General features: G+C 44.9%; 1 pseudogene; it reads right to left on the bottom strand.

Moving 5' to 3' along the window:
• LOC120062200 overlaps positions 1 to 18,810 on the bottom strand; it is a 168,517-nt pseudogene that overhangs the window by 60,443 nt on the left and 89,264 nt on the right.

Below are 18,810 nucleotides of genomic sequence, written 5' to 3'. Positions count from 1 at the left end.
TGTCACTCCCTTTGGATCCTTCCCTATATATGTCACTCCCTTTGGTTCCTTCCCTATATATGTCACTCCCTTTGGTTCCAACCCTAAATATGTCACTCCCTTTCGTACCAACCCTATATATGACACTCCCTTTGGTTCCAACCCTATATATGTCACTCCCTTTGGTTCCTTCCCTATATATGTCACTCCCTTTGGTTCCAACCCTATATATGTCACTCCCTTTGGTTCCTTCCCTATATATGTCACTCCCCTTTGGTTCCTTCCCTATATATGTCACTTCCCTTTGGTTCCTTCCCTATATATGCCACTCCCTTAAGATCCTTCCCTATATATGTCACTCCCTTTGGCTCCTTCCCTATATATGTCACTCCCTTTGGTTCCTTCCCTATATATGTCACTCTCTTTGGTTCCTTCCCTATATATGTCACTCCCTTTGGTTCCTTCTCTATATTTGTCACTCCCTTTGGATCCTTCCCTATATATGTCACTCCCCTTGGTTCCAACCCTATATATGTCACTCCCTTTGGTTCCTTCCCTATATATGTCACTCCCTTTGGTTCCTTCCCTATATATGTCACTCCCTTTGTTTCCTTCCCTATATATGTCACTCCCTTTGGTTCCTTCCTTATATATGTATCTCCCTTTGGTTCCGTCCCTATATATGTCACTCCCTTTGGTTCCTTCCCTATATATGTCACTCCCTTTGGTTCCTGCCCTATATATGTCACTCCCTTTGGTTCCTTCCCTATATATGTCACTCCCTTTGGTTCCTCCCCTATATATGTCACTCCCTTTGGATCCTTCCTTATATATGTCACTCCCTTTGGTTCCTTCCCTATATATGTCACTCCCTTTGGTTCCAACCCTATATATGTCACTCCATTTGGTTCCTTCCCTATATATGTCACTCCCTTTGGTTCCTTCCCTATATATGTCACTCCCTTTGGTTCCAACCTTATATATGTCACTCCCTTTGGATCCAACCCTATATATGTCACTCCCTTTGGTTCCTTCCCTATATATGTCACTCCCTTTGGTCCCTTCCCTATATATGTCACTCCCTTTGGATCCTTCCTTATATATGTCACTCCCTTTGGTTCCTTCCCTATATATGTCACTCCCTTTGGTTCCAACCCTATATATGTCACTCCCTTTGGATCCTTCCCTATATATGTCACTCCCTTTGGATCCTTCCTTATATATGTCACTCCCTTTGGTTCCTTCCCTATATATGTCACTCCCTTTGGATCCTTCCCTATATATGTCACTCCCTTTGGATCCTTCCCTATATATGTCACTCCCCTTGGTTCCTTCCCTATATATGTGACTCCCCTTTGGTTCCTTCCCTATATATGTCACTCCCCTTTGGTTCCTTCCCTATATATGTCACTTCCTTTGGTTCCTTCCCTATATATGTCACTCCCTTTGGTTCCTTCCCTATATATGTCACTCCCTTTGGTTCCTTCCCTACATATGTCACTCCCTTTGGTTCCTTCCCTATATATGTCACTCCCTTTGGTTCCCTAACTATATATGTCACTCCCTTTGGATCCTTCCCTATATATGTCACTCCCTTTGGTTCCTCCCCTATATATGTCACTCCCTTTGGATCCTTCCCTATATATGTCCCTCCCTTTGGTTCCTTCCCTATATATGTCACTCCCTTTGGTTCCTTCCCTATATATGTCACTCCCTTTAGTTCCAACCCTATATATGTCACTCCCTTTGGTTCCTTCCCTATATATATCACTCCCTTTGGTTCCTTCCCTATATATGTCACTCCCTTTGGTTCCAACCCTAAATATGTCACTCCCTTTCGTACCAACCCTATATATGACACTCCCTTTGGTTCCAACCCTATATATGTCACTCCCTTTGGTTCCTTCCCTATATATGTCACTCCCTTTGGTTCCAACCCTATATATGTCACTCCCTTTGGTTCCTTCCCTATATATGTCACTCCCCTTTGGTTCCTTCCCTACATATGTCACTTCCCTTTGGTTCCTTCCCTATATATGCCAATCCCTTAAGATCCTTCCCTATATATGTCACTCCCTTTGGTTCCTTCCCTATATATGTCACTCCCTTTGGTTCCTTCCCTATATATGTCACTCTCTTTGGTTCCTTCCCTATATATGTCACTCCCTTTGGTTCCTTCTCTATATTTGTCACTCCCTTTGGATCGTTCCCTATATATGTCACTCCCCTTGGTTCCAACCCTATATATGTCACTCCCTTTGGTTCCTTCCCTATATATGTCACTCCCTTTGGTTCCTTCCCTATATATGTCACTCCCTTTGTTTCCTTCCCTATATATGTCACTCCCTTTGGTTCCTTCCCTATATATGTCACTCCCTTTGGTTCCAACCTTATATATGTCACTCCCTTTGGATCCAACCCTATATATGTCACTCCCTTTGGTTCCTTCCCTATATATGTCACTCCCTTTGGTCCCTTCCCTATATATGTCACTCCCTTTGGATCCTTCCTTATATATGTCACTCCCTTTGGTTCCTTCCCTATATATGTCACTCCCTTTGGTTCCAACCCTATATATGTCACTCCCTTTGGATCCTTCCCTATATATGTCACTCCCTTTGGATCCTTCCTTATATATGTCACTCCCTTTGGTTCCTTCCCTATATATGTCACTCCCTTTGGATCCTTCCCTATATATGTCACTCCCTTTGGATCCTTCCCTATATATGTCACTCCCCTTGGTTCCTTCCCTATATATGTGACTCCCCTTTGGTTCCTTCCCTATATATGTCACTCCCCTTTGGTTCCTTCCCTATATATGTCACTTCCTTTGGTTCCTTCCCTATATATGTCACTCCCTTTGGTTCCTTCCCTATATATGTCACTCCCTTTGGTTCCTTCCCTACATATGTCACTCCCTTTGGTTCCTTCCCTATATATGTCACTCCCTTTGGTTCCTTCCCCATATATATCACTCCCTTTGGTTCCTTCCCTATATATGTCACTCTCTTTGGTTCCTTCCCTATATATGTCACTCCCTTTGGTTCCTTCCCTATATATGTCACTCCCTTTGGTTCCTTCCTTATATATGTCACTCCCTTTGGATCCTTCCCTATATATGTCACTCCCTTTGGTTCCTTCCCTATATATGTCACTCCCGTTGGTTCCTTCCCTATATATGTCACTCCCTTTGGATCCTTCCCTATATATGTCACTCCCTTTGGATCCTTCCCTATATATGTCACTCCCTTTGGATCCTTCCCTATATATGTCACTCCCCTTGGTTCCTTCCCTATATATGTGACTCCCCTTTGGTTCCTTCCCTATATATGTCACTCCCCTTTGGTTCCTTCCCTATATATGTCACTCCCTTTGGTTCCTTCCCTATATATGTCACTCCCTTTGGTTCCTTCCCTATATATGTCACTCCCTTTGGTTCCTTCCCTACATATGTCACTCCCTTTGGTTCCTTCCCTATATATGTCACTCCCTTTGGTTCCTTCCCCATATATGTCACTCCCTTTGGTTCCTTCCCTATATATGTCACTCCTTTTGGTTCCTTCCCTATATATGTCACTCCCTTTGTTCCTTGCCTATATATGTCACTCCCTTTGGTTCCTTCCCTATATATGTCACTCCCTTTGGTTCCTTCCCTATATATGTCACTCCCTTTGGTTCCTACCCTATATATGTCACTCCCTTTGGTTCCTACCCTATATATGTCACTCCCTTTGGTTCCTTCCCTATATATGTCACTCCCTTTGGTTCCTTCCCTATATATGTCACTCCCTTTGGTTCATTCCCTATATATGTCACTCCCTTTGGTTCCAACCCTATATATGTCACTCCCTTTGGTTCCTTCCCCGGGCGTCTTTGTTTCTGTTTCATGTCTGTGTGCTGTTAGTGTTTCTTGTTTTGTATTATGTTGTGTTAATTTTATTAAAACACTCCCTGAGCTTGTTTCCCGACTCTCAACGCACATCGTTACACTTTCACATTCCTAATAAACCAGACAGCACAATGTTCTTGGTATTTTAATGTATGTATAGGCAGGGGAACACTCCAACACAGACATAATTTCAAAATGAAGCATTTGTGTTTAGTGAATCTGTCAGATCAGAGGCAGTAGGGATGAGCAGGGACGTTCTCTTGATAAGTGTGTGAAATGGAGCATTTTCCTGTCGTGCTAAGCATTCGAAGTGTAACGAGTGCTTTCGGGTGTCAAGGAAAATGTAAGGAGTAAAAATTACATTATTTTCTTTAGGAATGTAGTGGAGTAAAAGTAAAGGTTGAGGTTGTGAAAAGGATAAATAGTAAAGTACAGATACCCCCCCCAAAAACGACTTAAGTAGTACTTTATAAGTATTTTTACCTAACTACTTTATACCACTGCTAGCAACAGCTCTCTATACTGGAGAATCATTATTTACCTCTCTCTCCTGTCTCTGTCTGCTAGCAACAGCTCCCTATAGATTCATTATTTACCTCTCTCTCCTGTCTCTGTCTGCTAGCAACAGCTCCCTATAGATTAATAATTTACCTTTCTCTCCTGTCTCTGTCTGCTAGCAACAGCTCTCTATACTGGAGATTCATTATTTACCTCTGTCTCCTGTCTCTGTCTGCCAGCAACAGGTCTCAATAGATTCATTATTTACCTTTCTCTCCTGTTTCTGGTTGCATCCCAAACGGCACCCTATCCCCTATGGTCTCTGGTCAAAAGTAGTGCACTAAATCAGAAATAGGACACCATTTGGAAGGCATTCTCATACTTTACCCACATCCGCTCCTCTATTCTGCCAACTGCTCAGAGCCTCAGAAGTAAAGTACAGTCTAAATCCCTCTCTGCAATTTTCAGCGACCACTGTCATATGAAAAATGGAAACTTAATTGCTTGTGCCGTTCTGATAAGTTGTGGAGAATTTCATTTCCAGTTTGCAGGTTGCAAGCACCTGGGTTTTGCTGCCACGGCTACAGTGACACTTGCAGGCTTTGCTTCTGATTTCATAGAACACTGATCATAGAACCACTAGCCTACAGCTGACTCTCTCTCTCTCTCTCTCTCTCTCTCTCTCTCTCTCTCACTCTCTCTCTCTCACTCTCTCTCACTCTCGCTCTCTCGCTCTCTTGCTCTCTCTCTCTCGCTCTCTCTCTCTCTCTTGATGGTGCAGCTGCAAAACCTTTTTTGGATCTAAGGAGCCATGCCAAATCTTTTCAGTCTCCTGAGGGGGAATAGGTTTTGTTGTGGCCACTGTCTTGGTGTGCCTGGACCATGGTAGTTTGTTGGTGATGTGGACACCAAGGAACTTGAAGCTCTCAACCTGCTCCACTACAGCCCTGTCGATGAGAATGGAGGCGTGCTTGGTCCTCCTTTTCCTGTAGTCCACTATCATCTCCTTGATCACGTTGAGGGAGATGTTGAGGGAGAGGCTGTTGTCTTGTCTTGGCACCACACGGTCAGGTCTCTGACCTCCTCCCTATAGGCTGTCTCATTGTTGTCGGTGATCAGGCTGTAGCCTGATCTACCACTGTTGTGTCATGAGCAAACTTAATGATGGTGTTGGAGTCATGCCTGGCTGTGCAGTCATGAATGAACACGGAGTACAGGAGGGGACTGAGCATGCCCCGCTGAGGGACCCCCGTGTTGAGGATCAGCGTGGAGAATCCAAATTGGAGTGGGGACCTAGGGTTTCTGGGATAATGGTGTTGATGTGAGCCGAGACATGCCTTTCAAAGCATTTCATGGCTACAGACGTGAGTGCTACAGGTCGGTAGTCATTTAGGCAGGTTACCTTAGTTTTCTTGGGTACAGGGACTATGGTGGTCTGCTTTAAACATGTTGGTATTACAGAGTCAGACAGGGAGAGTTTGAAATTGTCAGTGAAGATACTTGTCAGTTGGTCAGCGCATGCCCTGAGTACACGTCCTGGTAATCCGTCTGGCTCTGCGGCCTTGTGAATGTTGACCTGTTTAAAGGTCTTACTCAAATCGGCTGTGGAAAGCTTGCTCTCATGCACGTTTCAGTGTTACTTGCCTTGAAGTGAGCATCGAAGTGATTTAGCTCGTCTGGTAGGCTTGTGTCACTCGTCAGCTCTCGGCTGTGCTTCCCTTTGTAGTCTGTAATGGTTTGAAGGTCTTGCCACATCCAAAGAGCGTCAGAGCCGTTGTAGTACAATTCGATCTTAGTCCAGTATTGACCCTTTGCCTGTTTGATGGTTCGTTGAGGGGATAGCGGGATTTCTTACAAGCTTCCGGATTAGAGTCCCGCTCCTTGAAAGTGGCAGCTCTACCCTTTAGCTCAGTGCGAATGTTGTCTGTAATCCATTGCTTCTGGTTGGGGTATGTACGTACAGTCACTCTGGGGACAATGTCCTCGAAGCACTTACTGATAAAGCCAGTGACTAATGTGGTGTACTCCTCAATGAAATCTGAAGAATCCCAGAACATATTCCATTAAGTGCTAGCAAAACAGTCCTATAGTTTAGCATCTACAGTCATTGGTGCTTCCTGCTTAAATCTTTGCTTGTAAGCAGGAATCTGGAGGATATAATTGTGGTAAGATTTGCAAAATGAAGGGCGAGGGAGAGCTTTGTACGGATCTCTGTGTGTGGAGTAAAAGTGGTCTAGAATTATTTTTCCCTCTGGTGGCACATTTAACATTTTGATAGAAATTAGGTAAAACTGATTTAAGTTTACCCTGCATTTAACTTCTTTGGGACTGGGGGGCAGTATTGAGTAGCTTTGATAAAAAGGTGCCCAGAGTAAATTGCCTGCTACTCAGTCCTAAAAGCTAGAATATGCATACAATTAGTATGTTTGGATAGAAAACACTCTGAAGTTTCTAAAACTGTTTGAATGATGTCTGTGAGTATAACAGAACTCATATGGAAGGCAAAAACCTGAGAAAAAAATCCACAAGGAAGTGGAAAATCTGAGGTTTGTAGTTTTTCTAATCATTGCCTATCCAATATACAGTATCTATGGGGTCATATTTCACTTCCCAAGGCTTTCACTGGATGTCAACAGTCTTTAGAACCTTGTTTGATGCTTCTACTGTGAAGCATGAGGGAATAAGAGCTGATTGAGTCAGGGGCCTGGCAGAGTGCCACGAGCTCAGTCTTGCACGCTCCCGTGAGAGTTAGCTGCGTTCCATTGCATTTCTTCAGACAAAGGCATTCTCCGGTTGAAACATTATTGAAGAATTATGATAAAATGTATGATAAAAACATCCTAAAGATTGATTCTATACTTCGTTTGACATGTTTCTACGAACTGCAATATGACTTTTCGTCTGAACTTTCGCCTGGACTTGCCCGCGCAGCCTGAGTTTGGATTTGTGTACTAAACGCGCAAACAAAAAGGAGGTATTTGGACATAAATTATGGACTTTATCGAACAAAACAAACATTTATTGTGGAACTGGGATTCCTGGGAGTGCATTCTGATGAAGATCATCAAAGGTAAGTGAATATTTATAATGCTATGTCTGACTTCTGTTGACTCCACAACATGGCGGGTATCTGTATGGCTTGTTTTTGTGTCTGAGCGCCATACTCAGATTATTGCATGGTGTGCTTTTTCCCTACATTTTTTTAAAAATCTGACACAGCGGTTGCATTAAGGAGAGGTTTATCTATAATTCCATGCATAACACTTGTATCCTTTATCAACGTTTATTAGAGTATCTCTGTAAATTGATGTGGCTCTCTGCAAAATCACCGGATGTTTTGGAGGCAAAACATTACTGAACATAATGCGCCAATGTAAACTAAGATTTTTGGATATAAATATGAACTTTATCGAACAAAACATACATGTATTGTTTAACATGAAGTACTATGAGTGTCATCTGATGAAGGTCATCATCAAAGGTTAGTGATTTAATTTTATCTCTATTTCTGCTTTTTGTGACTCCTCTCTTTGGCTGGAAAAATGGCTGTGTTTTTCTGTGACTAGGTGCTGACCTAACATAATTGCTGGTGTGCTTTAGTCGTAAAGCCTTTTTGAAATCGGACACTGTGGCTGGATTTACAACAAGTTTATCTTTAAATTGCTGTAAAATACTTGTATGTTTGAGGAATTTTAATTATGGGATTTCTGTTGTTTTGAATTTGGCGCCCTGCAATTTCACTGGCTGTTGTTGAGGTGGGATGCTAGCATCCCGAATATCCCAGAGAGGGTAAAGTCCCCGGCCACTAGGAGCGCCACCTTTGGATGAGCGCTTCTTGTTTGCTTTATGGCGGTATATAGCTCATTGAGTGTGGTTTTAGTGCCAGCATCGGTCTGTGGCGGTATGAAGACAGGTACAAAAAATACAGATGAAAACTCCCTAGGTAGATAGTGTGGTCTACAGCTTGTCATGAGATACTCTACCTCAGGCGAGCAAAACCTTGGGACTTCCTTATATGTTTACATAAATGCACAGCACTTGTACAGCACTTCGAGATATTAGCTGATGTACGAAGGGCTATATAAAATAAACTTGATTTGATTTGATAGGCCCCCACCCCTTGTCTTACCAGAGGCTGCTGTTCTGTCCTGCCGATGGAGTGTATAACCCGCCAGCTGTGTGTTCTTAATGTCGTCGTTCAGCCACGACTCAGTGAAACATAAGATATTGCAGTTGTTAATGCCCCGTTGGTAGGATAAAGGTACTTTCAGTTCGTCCCATTCATTTCCCAGCGATTGAACGTTAGCTAGCAGGACGGAAGGCGAGGGCAGACTAGCCACTCATCGCCTTATCCTCACACGGCACCTGTTATATCTGCCCCTGATATGCCCTCTACTTCTCACCCTGTGTCTCCCTAACCTGCCGCCACTCCCCCAGTGCTCTCTCCCTCTCTCTCTCTCTCTCTCTCTCTCTGTGGGTGTATCTGATTGTGTGAGTGGAGACAGGTGTGCTGGAGTCAGAGCAGATCCCCACCAGCTGCAACCTGTTCCATAATCAATACCTCTACAAATACTCAGCCCTGACACTTCAACACTGCCAGATTGTATCCTCTGCTCAGTCAGTCTGCATTTCTAGCTGTTTGTTCCTGCGTAGATCTTGTTATCCTGTGGTGCCTGTTTTCCCTGGCCTGACGCTGCTTTTCTCTCCGCTATAGTTTCGTCCACTCTGACTCTGATCCATGTCACCAGTCCCTCGTCTCGTCAGTCTTGCTTCCCTGCCCTGGACCCCCACTCTACTGCTTCCTTGGATTCCGCTCTGGACCTGCTTCCCCTGCCCCTTCTCCTCTTGCCTCACCCGCAGCCTCAATTCCTGGTTCCCTGCTACCCGCCTGAGCTCTCCCTGGCCTGCATCCCATCTCCGCCCCGCTTTTCAATAAATACCTTGGTTACCTTGTCTCCTCGTCTGAGTCTGCATTTGGGTTCACCTGCTCCACCCCGCGTAACATCACCCTGATCTCTTTCCGCAAAATCTCAGTTTCCTTCTCCAGCGAATAACGTGGATCTGGGCCTGGTCGGATGTTTGTATGATATCCCGTCCGACTCAACGAAGAATAACTCTTCATCCAGTTTGAGTTGAGCAATCGCCGTTTGATGCCCAGAAGCTCTTTTCGGTCATGAGAGATGGTAGCAGCAACATTATGTACAAAACAAGTTACGAACAACGAGAAAAAACAAACAAAATAGGTTGGTTAGGAGCTGATAACCTCCGATGCCATCACGAATACAATATACAACAGTCCTAGATTTTTTCCTTTGTTGTCTGACTTGTAAGGTAAATACATTTTATCAGAGAAGGCGTGGTGACTATGTAGACAATACAGACAACCCCAGGCTGGGATTCAATGAAAGGAGAGTTGTCAATTTGCCTTTTAAAGTCAACTTCCCTCGACAACGGCCTAAGTACCTTTTATTAGAGAAGGTGAACATACAGAGCCAGAACGTGTCACAGGGTCATGCTTAAACTAGTAAACATCATATATTCACGCTGCAGAGTGACTGCCCTGGCTATGTAATAATTATTACTAGATGGTATTTATCTATCAGGGTTTGACTGCAGAGCGCTAGATTCGTTAGAAGAGCCGAGCTGCGGGAAAAAGAGCGGTGTCATCAGCCCCACACGCTGATAAATTATGTATCATGTTTACATGTGTTATGCATATGATCAAAATACATTATGAGTCTTGAACTAAGTCTAATTGGAATACTCAGCGCCACACTTCTAATGCGAACGTTTCATCATTATATCCGTTGAACTTGGAATATAAGCAAACTAATTTATCTAAGAAATTTGACTAATGAGATGCAACAACAACAACAACTATGATACAGTCGTACGTGTTGAATTCACAGGGATGAAAAACTGTTGTAGAAGTACAGTTTCCAGCCTTACGCTCGTTGGATCGCTTGTTGTTTTAAGAGTGATTCTCTGACGTTATTGCCTGACAGCAACAGGTGGCGACTGCACTTGGCTGAAGACCGAAGCTATGTTCCAGTTAACTCTCCTACCTCCCCCCCAAGTACTTGTTCACCTCAATTTAATGATTTGAAAGTAAATGACTGGTATAATAAACTCCCACTAGCCCATGCCGCCACCAATCCAATGCCAGCAACAGGTGGCAACTACAATACACTTGGTTGAAGATTATCTTTCATCGTTAGATGCAAACTTTCGATAAGCAACAGGTAAGTAACACTGTTCACCATGCTCCTGCTCACCGTTCAGCAGGCGGTACCGGTTCACCAAGGCTCAGACCAACATACTGTTATCCCTGCTCACCGTTCAGCAGGCGGTACCAGTTCACCAAGGCTCAGACCAACAGACTGTTATCCCTGCTCACCGTTCAGCAGGCGGTACCGGTGCACCAAGGCTCAGACCAACAGACTGTTCTCCCTGCTCACCGTTCAGCAGGCGGTACCGGTGCACCAAGGCTCAGACCAACAGACTGTTATCCCTGCTCACCGTTCAGCAGGCGGTACCAGTTCACCAAGGCTCAGACCAACAAACTGTTCTCCCTGCTCACCGTTCAGCAGGCGGTACCGGTTCACCAAGGCTCAGACCAACAGACTGTTCTCCCTGCTCACCGTTCAGCAGGCGGTACCGGTTCACCAAGGCTCAGACCAACAGACTGTTCTCCCTGCTCACCGTTCAGCAGGCGGTACCGGTTCACCAAGGCTCAGACCAACAGACTGTTCTCCCTGCTCACCGTTCAGCAGGCGGTACCGGTTCACCAAGGCTCAGACCAACAGACTGTTCTCCCTGCTCACCGTTCAGCAGGCGGTACATGTGGACCAAGGCTCAGACCAACTTCCATCCCCTGGCCATAACTGTTAAATGACAAACAGCTTCTGCTCCCCTCACACCTACGCTGCTGCTACAATGACTATTGTTTAGATTTATTACTACCACTGCTGTTCATTGATAATTAACGGTCATTACCATTAGTATCTTCACTTCTCCTGCTACTGGTCACTATTACTGTTGTTTACATGTATATATTACCATTAGTATCTATTTATCCTGCTACTGGTCACTATTACTGTTGTTGACATGTATATATTACCATTAGTATCTATATATTCCTGCTACCACTCACTTTACAGTCCTGTTAACATGTATATCCCCATATCACGTCTACACTGATACTCTTACACACACACACACACACACACACACACACACACACACACACACACACACACACACACACACACACACACACACACACACACACACACACACATACACACAAACACACACACACACACACACACACACACACACACACACACACACACACACACACACACACACACACACACACACACACACACACACACACACACACACACACACACACACACACACACTGCAGTACTGTTTACTGTTGTTATTATTGTTATTTTTTATACTGCTCCCAGTCACTTCATCCTAATCCCTGCGTTGGATAGGATGTACAGTACATACGTATGTCAATATACCCTGTATAGACACAATATTATTTCTTACTTCTCATGTTTGTTTTGTTTTGTTGTGGCTTTTTATTAGTTATAATATTATTGCTATTGATTGCAGTCCTGTTGGGTAGGATTAAGCATTTCACTGTACTTGTGCACGTGACAAATAAAACTAGAAACTTGATGTGACTGAGACCTTGTGGGTCGGATTCGCTCTGAAGGTCAATGTTAAAGCGCCGGTTGAAAATTTAAAGGCAACGTTTTTCCTGCGTCAGTGGAGACTGCGTTCACGGTAAAAGTTGCATACGTCGCCTTAATCCGTAACGTTTTCAGCGAGTACAGATTGAATCCAGTCTGCGTTCTCACAGCCGTAAAGGTCCTGTGTGTTGGGCGTTACATAATAAGTAAATTACGTTCCACAAGTTACTATCATGGGTTAATCAAAATTAATATGTGGTGTTGATTACAGTACTCAGAGTAGGTCTTCTCTCATTTTACGGTAAATTACTGTTTTCTGTGCACAGCTCCTGAGTTTGATTAACACGTTTATCTTTGGGAACATGCTATTATGAGACCTCCATTAGGCACCGGTATTGTATTCTTCCTTTAATGAAATTGATTTTATCCACTAACCAATTGTGTGGGGGCTGGGAAGGCGACAGCGAGATGGTGCGTTCCAAATGGTATCCATTTTCCCTGCGTAGTGCACTATTTTTGACCAATGGACTCTGTTTAAAAGTAGTGCACTGCACAGCGAATAGGTTGCCATTCGAGACGCAGACATGAGACTTTAATTCAATCTGAAACAGAGGAGTGGAGGCATGAAAACATCAAAGGTCTCAGAGGCAGAGAGACGAGCAAGGTGAGTGGCAGACAGGCGGACGGACAGACAGACGAGCAGACGGACGGGCAGACGGACGGGCAGGCGGGCAGGCGGGCAGACGGGCGGACGGGCGGACGGGCGGGCGGGCGGACGGGCGGACAGGCAGCTAGTGTTTAGTGTTCTCTCTCATTCTCTCCCAAAGCCTGTCTAACTCCCCTTTCTAAAATAAATGTCCTCTCCAGTTAATTGGTGGATATGGCTGAGGCTGGGGCCCTTACTCCTCTCCCATGTCTCTTTCCTCTCTGAAACTCTCTTCCTCCCTGCCCTCCTCTCCTCTCCTCCTCTCCTCCCACTCTGATGAAACTCCCTGGGACAATCTCAATTGCATACTCCTCGCAACCTCTGTCCTCGCCTCCTTCTCAAAACCCATTGGAAGAGAAGGTCAGAGAGGAGGGACCTGGCTTTCTCAACCAATGGGTTTTGAGAAGGAGGAGAGGAGATAGAACGTGAGGAGTATGCAAGTGAGATCTTCCCCCTCTCTCCTTCTCACATCCTCTCCTCTCTTCTTCTCTCCTCCTCTTTTCTCTCCTCCTCTTTTCTCTCCTCTTTCTCTCCTCTCCTCTCCCCACTTCTCTCCTCTCTTCTCCTCTCCTATCTTCTTCTCTCCTCCTCTTTTCTCTCCTCGTTCTCTCCTCTCCTCTCCCCACTTCTCTCCTCTCTTCTCCTCTCCTCTCTTCTTCTCGCCTCTTTTCTCTCCTCCTCTTTTCTCTCCTCTCCTCTCCCCACTTCTCTCCTCTCTTCTCCTCTCCTCTCTTCTTCTCTCCTCTTTTCTTTTCTTCTCTTCTCCTCTTTTCTCTCCTCTCCCCACTTCTCTCCTCTCTTCTCCTCTCCTCTCTTCTTCTCTCCTCTTTTCTTATCTCCTCCTCTTTTCTCTCCTCTTTTCTCCTCCTCTTTTCTCTCCTCTTTTCTCTCCTCTTTCTCTCCTCTCCTCTTTCTCTCCTCTCCTCTCCCCTCTCCTCTCCACTTCTCCTCCCCGAAAACAAAACCTCCATTCCTGAGGCCAGGCACATTACTGCATAGTCACTGCGCCAGCATCCCCATGGCAACAGATATATGCCACAGCCTCACCCCCCCTTTCTTCCTCTCCTCCATCCTCTCCCTCCCTCCCTGTGCCTCCCCCCAGTTTAGTTCACTTCTCTTCAATAAGAAACCCAAAGAGTTATACAGCATAAATGTGCAGCATTTCTTTCCCACTGTACACAGGTAACAATGCAGAGGTGGAGGGAACGGAGAGAGAACACATCTGAAGCATCCATCTGTCAGTTGAAAAATCTGTTTTTTACTTTTCATTCCGGTTGCTATTGGAAACTGAGAGCGAACGGCAGCAGCATTAGCAGAAAGGGGCAGATGAATGTGTTCGGCAGGACCCACTAGATCCTCCCTAATGGCGCCCTATTCACCATATACACAACTACCATATAGACAGAAAAAGAGAGAGAGAGAGAGAGAGAGAGAGAGGGGAATAAAGAGAGAGAAGCATCATGGTATGCATCGCCAGCCTTGACTCACACTGATGATGTGTATCTTCCCAGAGAGAGAGAGAGAGAGAGAGAGAGAGAGACAGAGACAGAGACAGAGACAGAGACAGAGACAGAGACAGAGACAGAGACAGAGACAGAGACAGAGACAGAGACAGACCAGCAACATGTGGAGGGAGACAGCACAGGGCCCTGGTCAACATGTGGAGGGAGACAGCTAAGGGCCCTGGTCAACATGTGGAGGGAGACAGCTCAGGGCCCTGGTCAACATGTGGAGGGAGACAGCACAGGGCCCTGGTCAACATGTGGAGGGAGACAGCTAAGGGCCCTGGTCAACATGTGGAGGGAGACAGCTCAGGGCCCTGGTCAACATGTGGAGGGAGACAGCACAGGGCCCTGGTCAACATGTGGAGGGAGACAGCTTAGGGTCCTGGTCAAAAGTAGTGCACTTAAGGAGTAGGGTGCCTTTCAGTACACAGCCTTGGTGCCTGGAGGCGTCCGTGTGCTGCTGTGCAGAAACAGAACAGTGTTCTAATGTTTAGTTGGTCTTCTAGGATGTGGAGTACAACACACAGGCTAATCAATAATGAGCAGTTTGTGTCACTAATGAATCTGAGATTCGTTTTACGTTACTGTATAGTATCTAGCTGTCGGCTGCCCCACAACACATTAAGATGCTGGTCTCTGTCTCTCTCTCTCCCCTTCTCTTTTCTTGTTTTCTTTTCTCTCTCCCTCTACATCTTCTCTCTCTCTCCACATCTTCTCTCTCTCTCTCTCTCTCTCTCTCCACATCTTCTCTCTCTATATATATCTCTCTCTCCACATCTTCTCTCTCTCTAAACATCTCTCTCTCTCTAACTTATCTTTCTCCCTACACATCTTCTCTCTCTCTAAACATCTCTCTCTCTAACTTATCTTTCTCTTTCCACATATTCTCTCTCTCTCTCTCTCTCTCCCCACATCATCTCTCTCTCTAAACATCTCTCTCTCTAACTTATCTTTCTCTCTCCACATCTTCTCTCTCCACATCTTCTCTCTCCACATCATCTCTCTCCACATCTTCTCTCTCCACATCATCTCTCTCTCTAAACATCTCTCTCTCTAAACATCTCTCTCTCTAAACATCTTTCTCTCTAAACATCTTTCTCTCTAAACATCTCTCTCTCTAAACATCTCTCTCCACATCATCTCTCTCCACATCTTCTCTCTCCACATCTTCTCTCTTCACATCTTCTCTCTCTCTAAACATCTCTCTCTCTAACTTATCTTTCTCTCTCCACATCATCTCTCTCCACATCATCTCTCTCCACATCTTCTCTCTCTCTAACTTATCTTTCTCTCTCCACATCATCTCTCTCCACATCTTCTCTCTCTCTAACTTATCTTTCTCTCTCCACATCATCTCTCTCCACATCTTCTCTCTCCACATCTTCTCTCTCCACATCTTCTCTCTCTCTAAACATCTCTCTCTCTAACTTATCTTTCTCTCTCCACATCTTCTCTCTCTCTCTCTCTCCACATCATCTCTCTCCACATCTTCTCTCTCCACATCATCTCTCTCCACATCTTCTCTCTCCACATCTTCTCTCTCCACATCTTCTCTCTCTCTCTCTCTCCACATCTTCTCTCTCCATATCTTCTCTCTCTCTCTCTCTCCACATCTTCTCTCTCTCTCTCTCTCTCTCTCCACATCTTCTCTCTCCACATCTTCTCTCTCCACATCTTCTCTCTCTCTCTCTCCACATCTTCTCTCTCCACATCTTCTCTCTCTCTCTCCCTCCACATCTTCTCTCTCCACATCTTCTCTCTCTCTCCCTCCACATCTTCTCTCTCCACATCTTCTCTCTCCACATCATCTCTCTCCACATCTTCTCTCTCCACATCTTCTCTCTCTCTCTCTCTCTCCACATCTTCTCTCTCCACATCTTCTCTCTCTCTCTCTCTCCACATCTTCTCTCTCTCTCTCTCTCCACATCTTCTCTCTCCACATCTTCTCTCTCCACATCTTCTCTCTCTCTCTCTCTCCACATCATCTCTCTCCACATCTTCTCTCTCTCTCTCCCTCCACATCTTCTCTCTCCACATCTTCTCTCTCTCTCCCTCCACATCTTCTCTCTCCACATCTTCTCTCTCCACATCTTCTCTCTCTCTCCCTCCACATCTTCTCTCTCCACATCTTCTCTCTCCACATCTTCTCTCTCCATATCTTTCTATCTCTCCTTCTTTCTCTCTATTTTTCCTCTCTCGCCGTTTCCTCACCTTATTATTTTGTTAATTATCGTTTATCCACTTATTGTGTTCCCAGCGTTGATCAACGCTCACAACGCAAAATATTGTTGACCTGGGTACTAATCACACCTGCCTCTGCGAACTACTGGAATCAAGAATGATTCAGATAGCAGCACATTCATTTGCCACTCTGCCCAATGGCAAACTTCGCCCACGGCACAGGCAGAGACGTGAAATGAACTACCTCAACCGAGATCAACGGTGGCAAGTAGCAGAGAAATGCTGCTGAAAGTGGAATTGAGAGATGCTGGACATAAGGGATTTTTTTTAAATGTCCCACAACTCCTGCCGTGTCGACAGACATCCCCCCCCCCCCCCCCCCCCAAAACAGGAAAAAAACAGACTCTCGGAGAATGAGTGTACAACTGGTAAATAGTCTCTGATATTTCAGTCAGATGGCTAGCTAGCTCAAGGGACTCTGGCTACTGTTAGCCAGATAGCTAGCTAGCTGTAACTACAATAGCTGGCTAGAAGGAATTTGTTAGAAGCTAAGGTTAAATGGAGCCTGACCAGTGGAGGCTCCTCAGAGGAGGACGGGGAGGACCATTCTCCGCTGTGAATTTAATAAAAATAATTAAACATTTAAAAAGTTATCCTTTTTAGGTCTATACTAAATATATTCACACGTCACCAAATAATTGATTAAAACACACAGTTTTGCAATGAAGGTCTACAGTAGCATCAACAGCACTCTGTAGGGTAGCACCATGGTGTAGCCGGAGGACAGCTAGCTTCCTCCTCCTCTGGGTACAATGACTTCAATACAAAAACTTATGAGGGCTCATGGTTTTCACCCATTCCATATACTTATACAGTAATTAGGACATCCTCCAACTTATCAAACCATTAACTAACATATTGTCCACCCAATCAAAGGATCAGAGAACTAATCTAGTACTGAAAACATAAGCTACAGAAAGTTGGCACTGCAGTGCATAAATTGTGGTGAGTATTTGACTCAAAGAGAGAGAAAGATAATAATTGAACACTTTTTACCAAATTCATTTCTTCAAAAATAAAGGAGAAGTAAGAGAGAAAGAGAACGAGAGAGCAATCTATGTTTATTCGTATTTTTTTTATTACTTTCACTTACTTAGCTAGTGAATGCAGCTAGCTAGTTTAACCTACTCAAACACCTGGCTCAAACAAAGAGGGGTGCTATGTTAGCTAGCTGGTTATCCAACACTGGAACCCTTCTAAGTCAAGGTAAGCTTTTGGTTTTATTAATTTATTGACACCGGATCTAACCGCTAAACTGCTTGCTAACTGTGCATGATTGTAGCGGGTTTATTGACGGGTTACTACTAGTCGCATTGTTGATTATGATGTTAGCTAATATAGTGACCAGGATGTAGGCTCTGCATGTCACACCCTGATCTGTTTCACCCGTCTTGTGCTTGTCTCCACCTCCTACCAGGTGTCTCCTATTTCCCCCCAATATCCCCTGTGTATTTATACTCTGCGTTTTCTGTTTGGCAAGTTTGTCTTGTTTAGTTGTTTTGTTTTGTTTCCCGTTATCTCCAGGTCTGTAGTTCTTGTTTTCTAGTCTTCCCGGTTCTGACCTTTCTGCCTGTTCTGACCTTTCTGCCTGTTCTGACCTTTCTGCCTGTTCTGACCTTTCTGCCTGTTCTGACCTTTCTGCCTGTTCTGACCTTTCTACCTGTTCTGACCTTTCTGCCTGTTCTGACCTTTCTGCCTGTTCTGCCTGTTCTGACCTTTCTGCCTGTTCTGACCTTTCTGCCTGTTCTGACCTTTCTGCCTGTTCTGACCTTTCTGCCTGTTCTGACCTTTCTGCCTGTTCTGACCTTTCTGCCTGTTCTGACCTTTCTGCCTGTTCTGACCTTTCTACCTGTTCTGACCTTTCTGCCTGTTCTGACCTTTCTGCCTGTTCTGACCTTTCTGCCTGTTCTGACCTTTCTGCCTGTTCTGACCTTTCTGCCTGTTCTGACCTTTCTGCCTGTTCTGACCTTTCTACCTGTTCTGACCTTTCTGCCTGCTCTGACCTTTCTGCCTGTTCTGACCTTTCTGCCTGTTCTGACCTTTCTGCCTGTTCTGACCTTTCTACCTGTTCTGACCTTTCTGACCTTTCTACCTGTTCTGACCTTTCTACCTGTTCTGACCTTTCTGCCTGTTCTGACCTTTCTGCCTGTTCTGACCTTTCTGCCTGTTCTGACCTTTCTGACCCTGATTGTGGACGACAGGAAAATGAGGACGAGTACTCCCCCATTCGCATCGACAGGGCTGCAGTGGAGCAGGTGGAGCATTTCAAGATCCTTTGTG

Source organism: Salvelinus namaycush, chromosome 17 (assembly GCF_016432855.1).
Source record: "Salvelinus namaycush isolate Seneca chromosome 17, SaNama_1.0, whole genome shotgun sequence".
NCBI classification, from domain to species: domain Eukaryota; kingdom Metazoa; phylum Chordata; class Actinopteri; order Salmoniformes; family Salmonidae; genus Salvelinus; species Salvelinus namaycush.
This window is presented reverse-complemented; position numbering and strand designations above follow the sequence as displayed.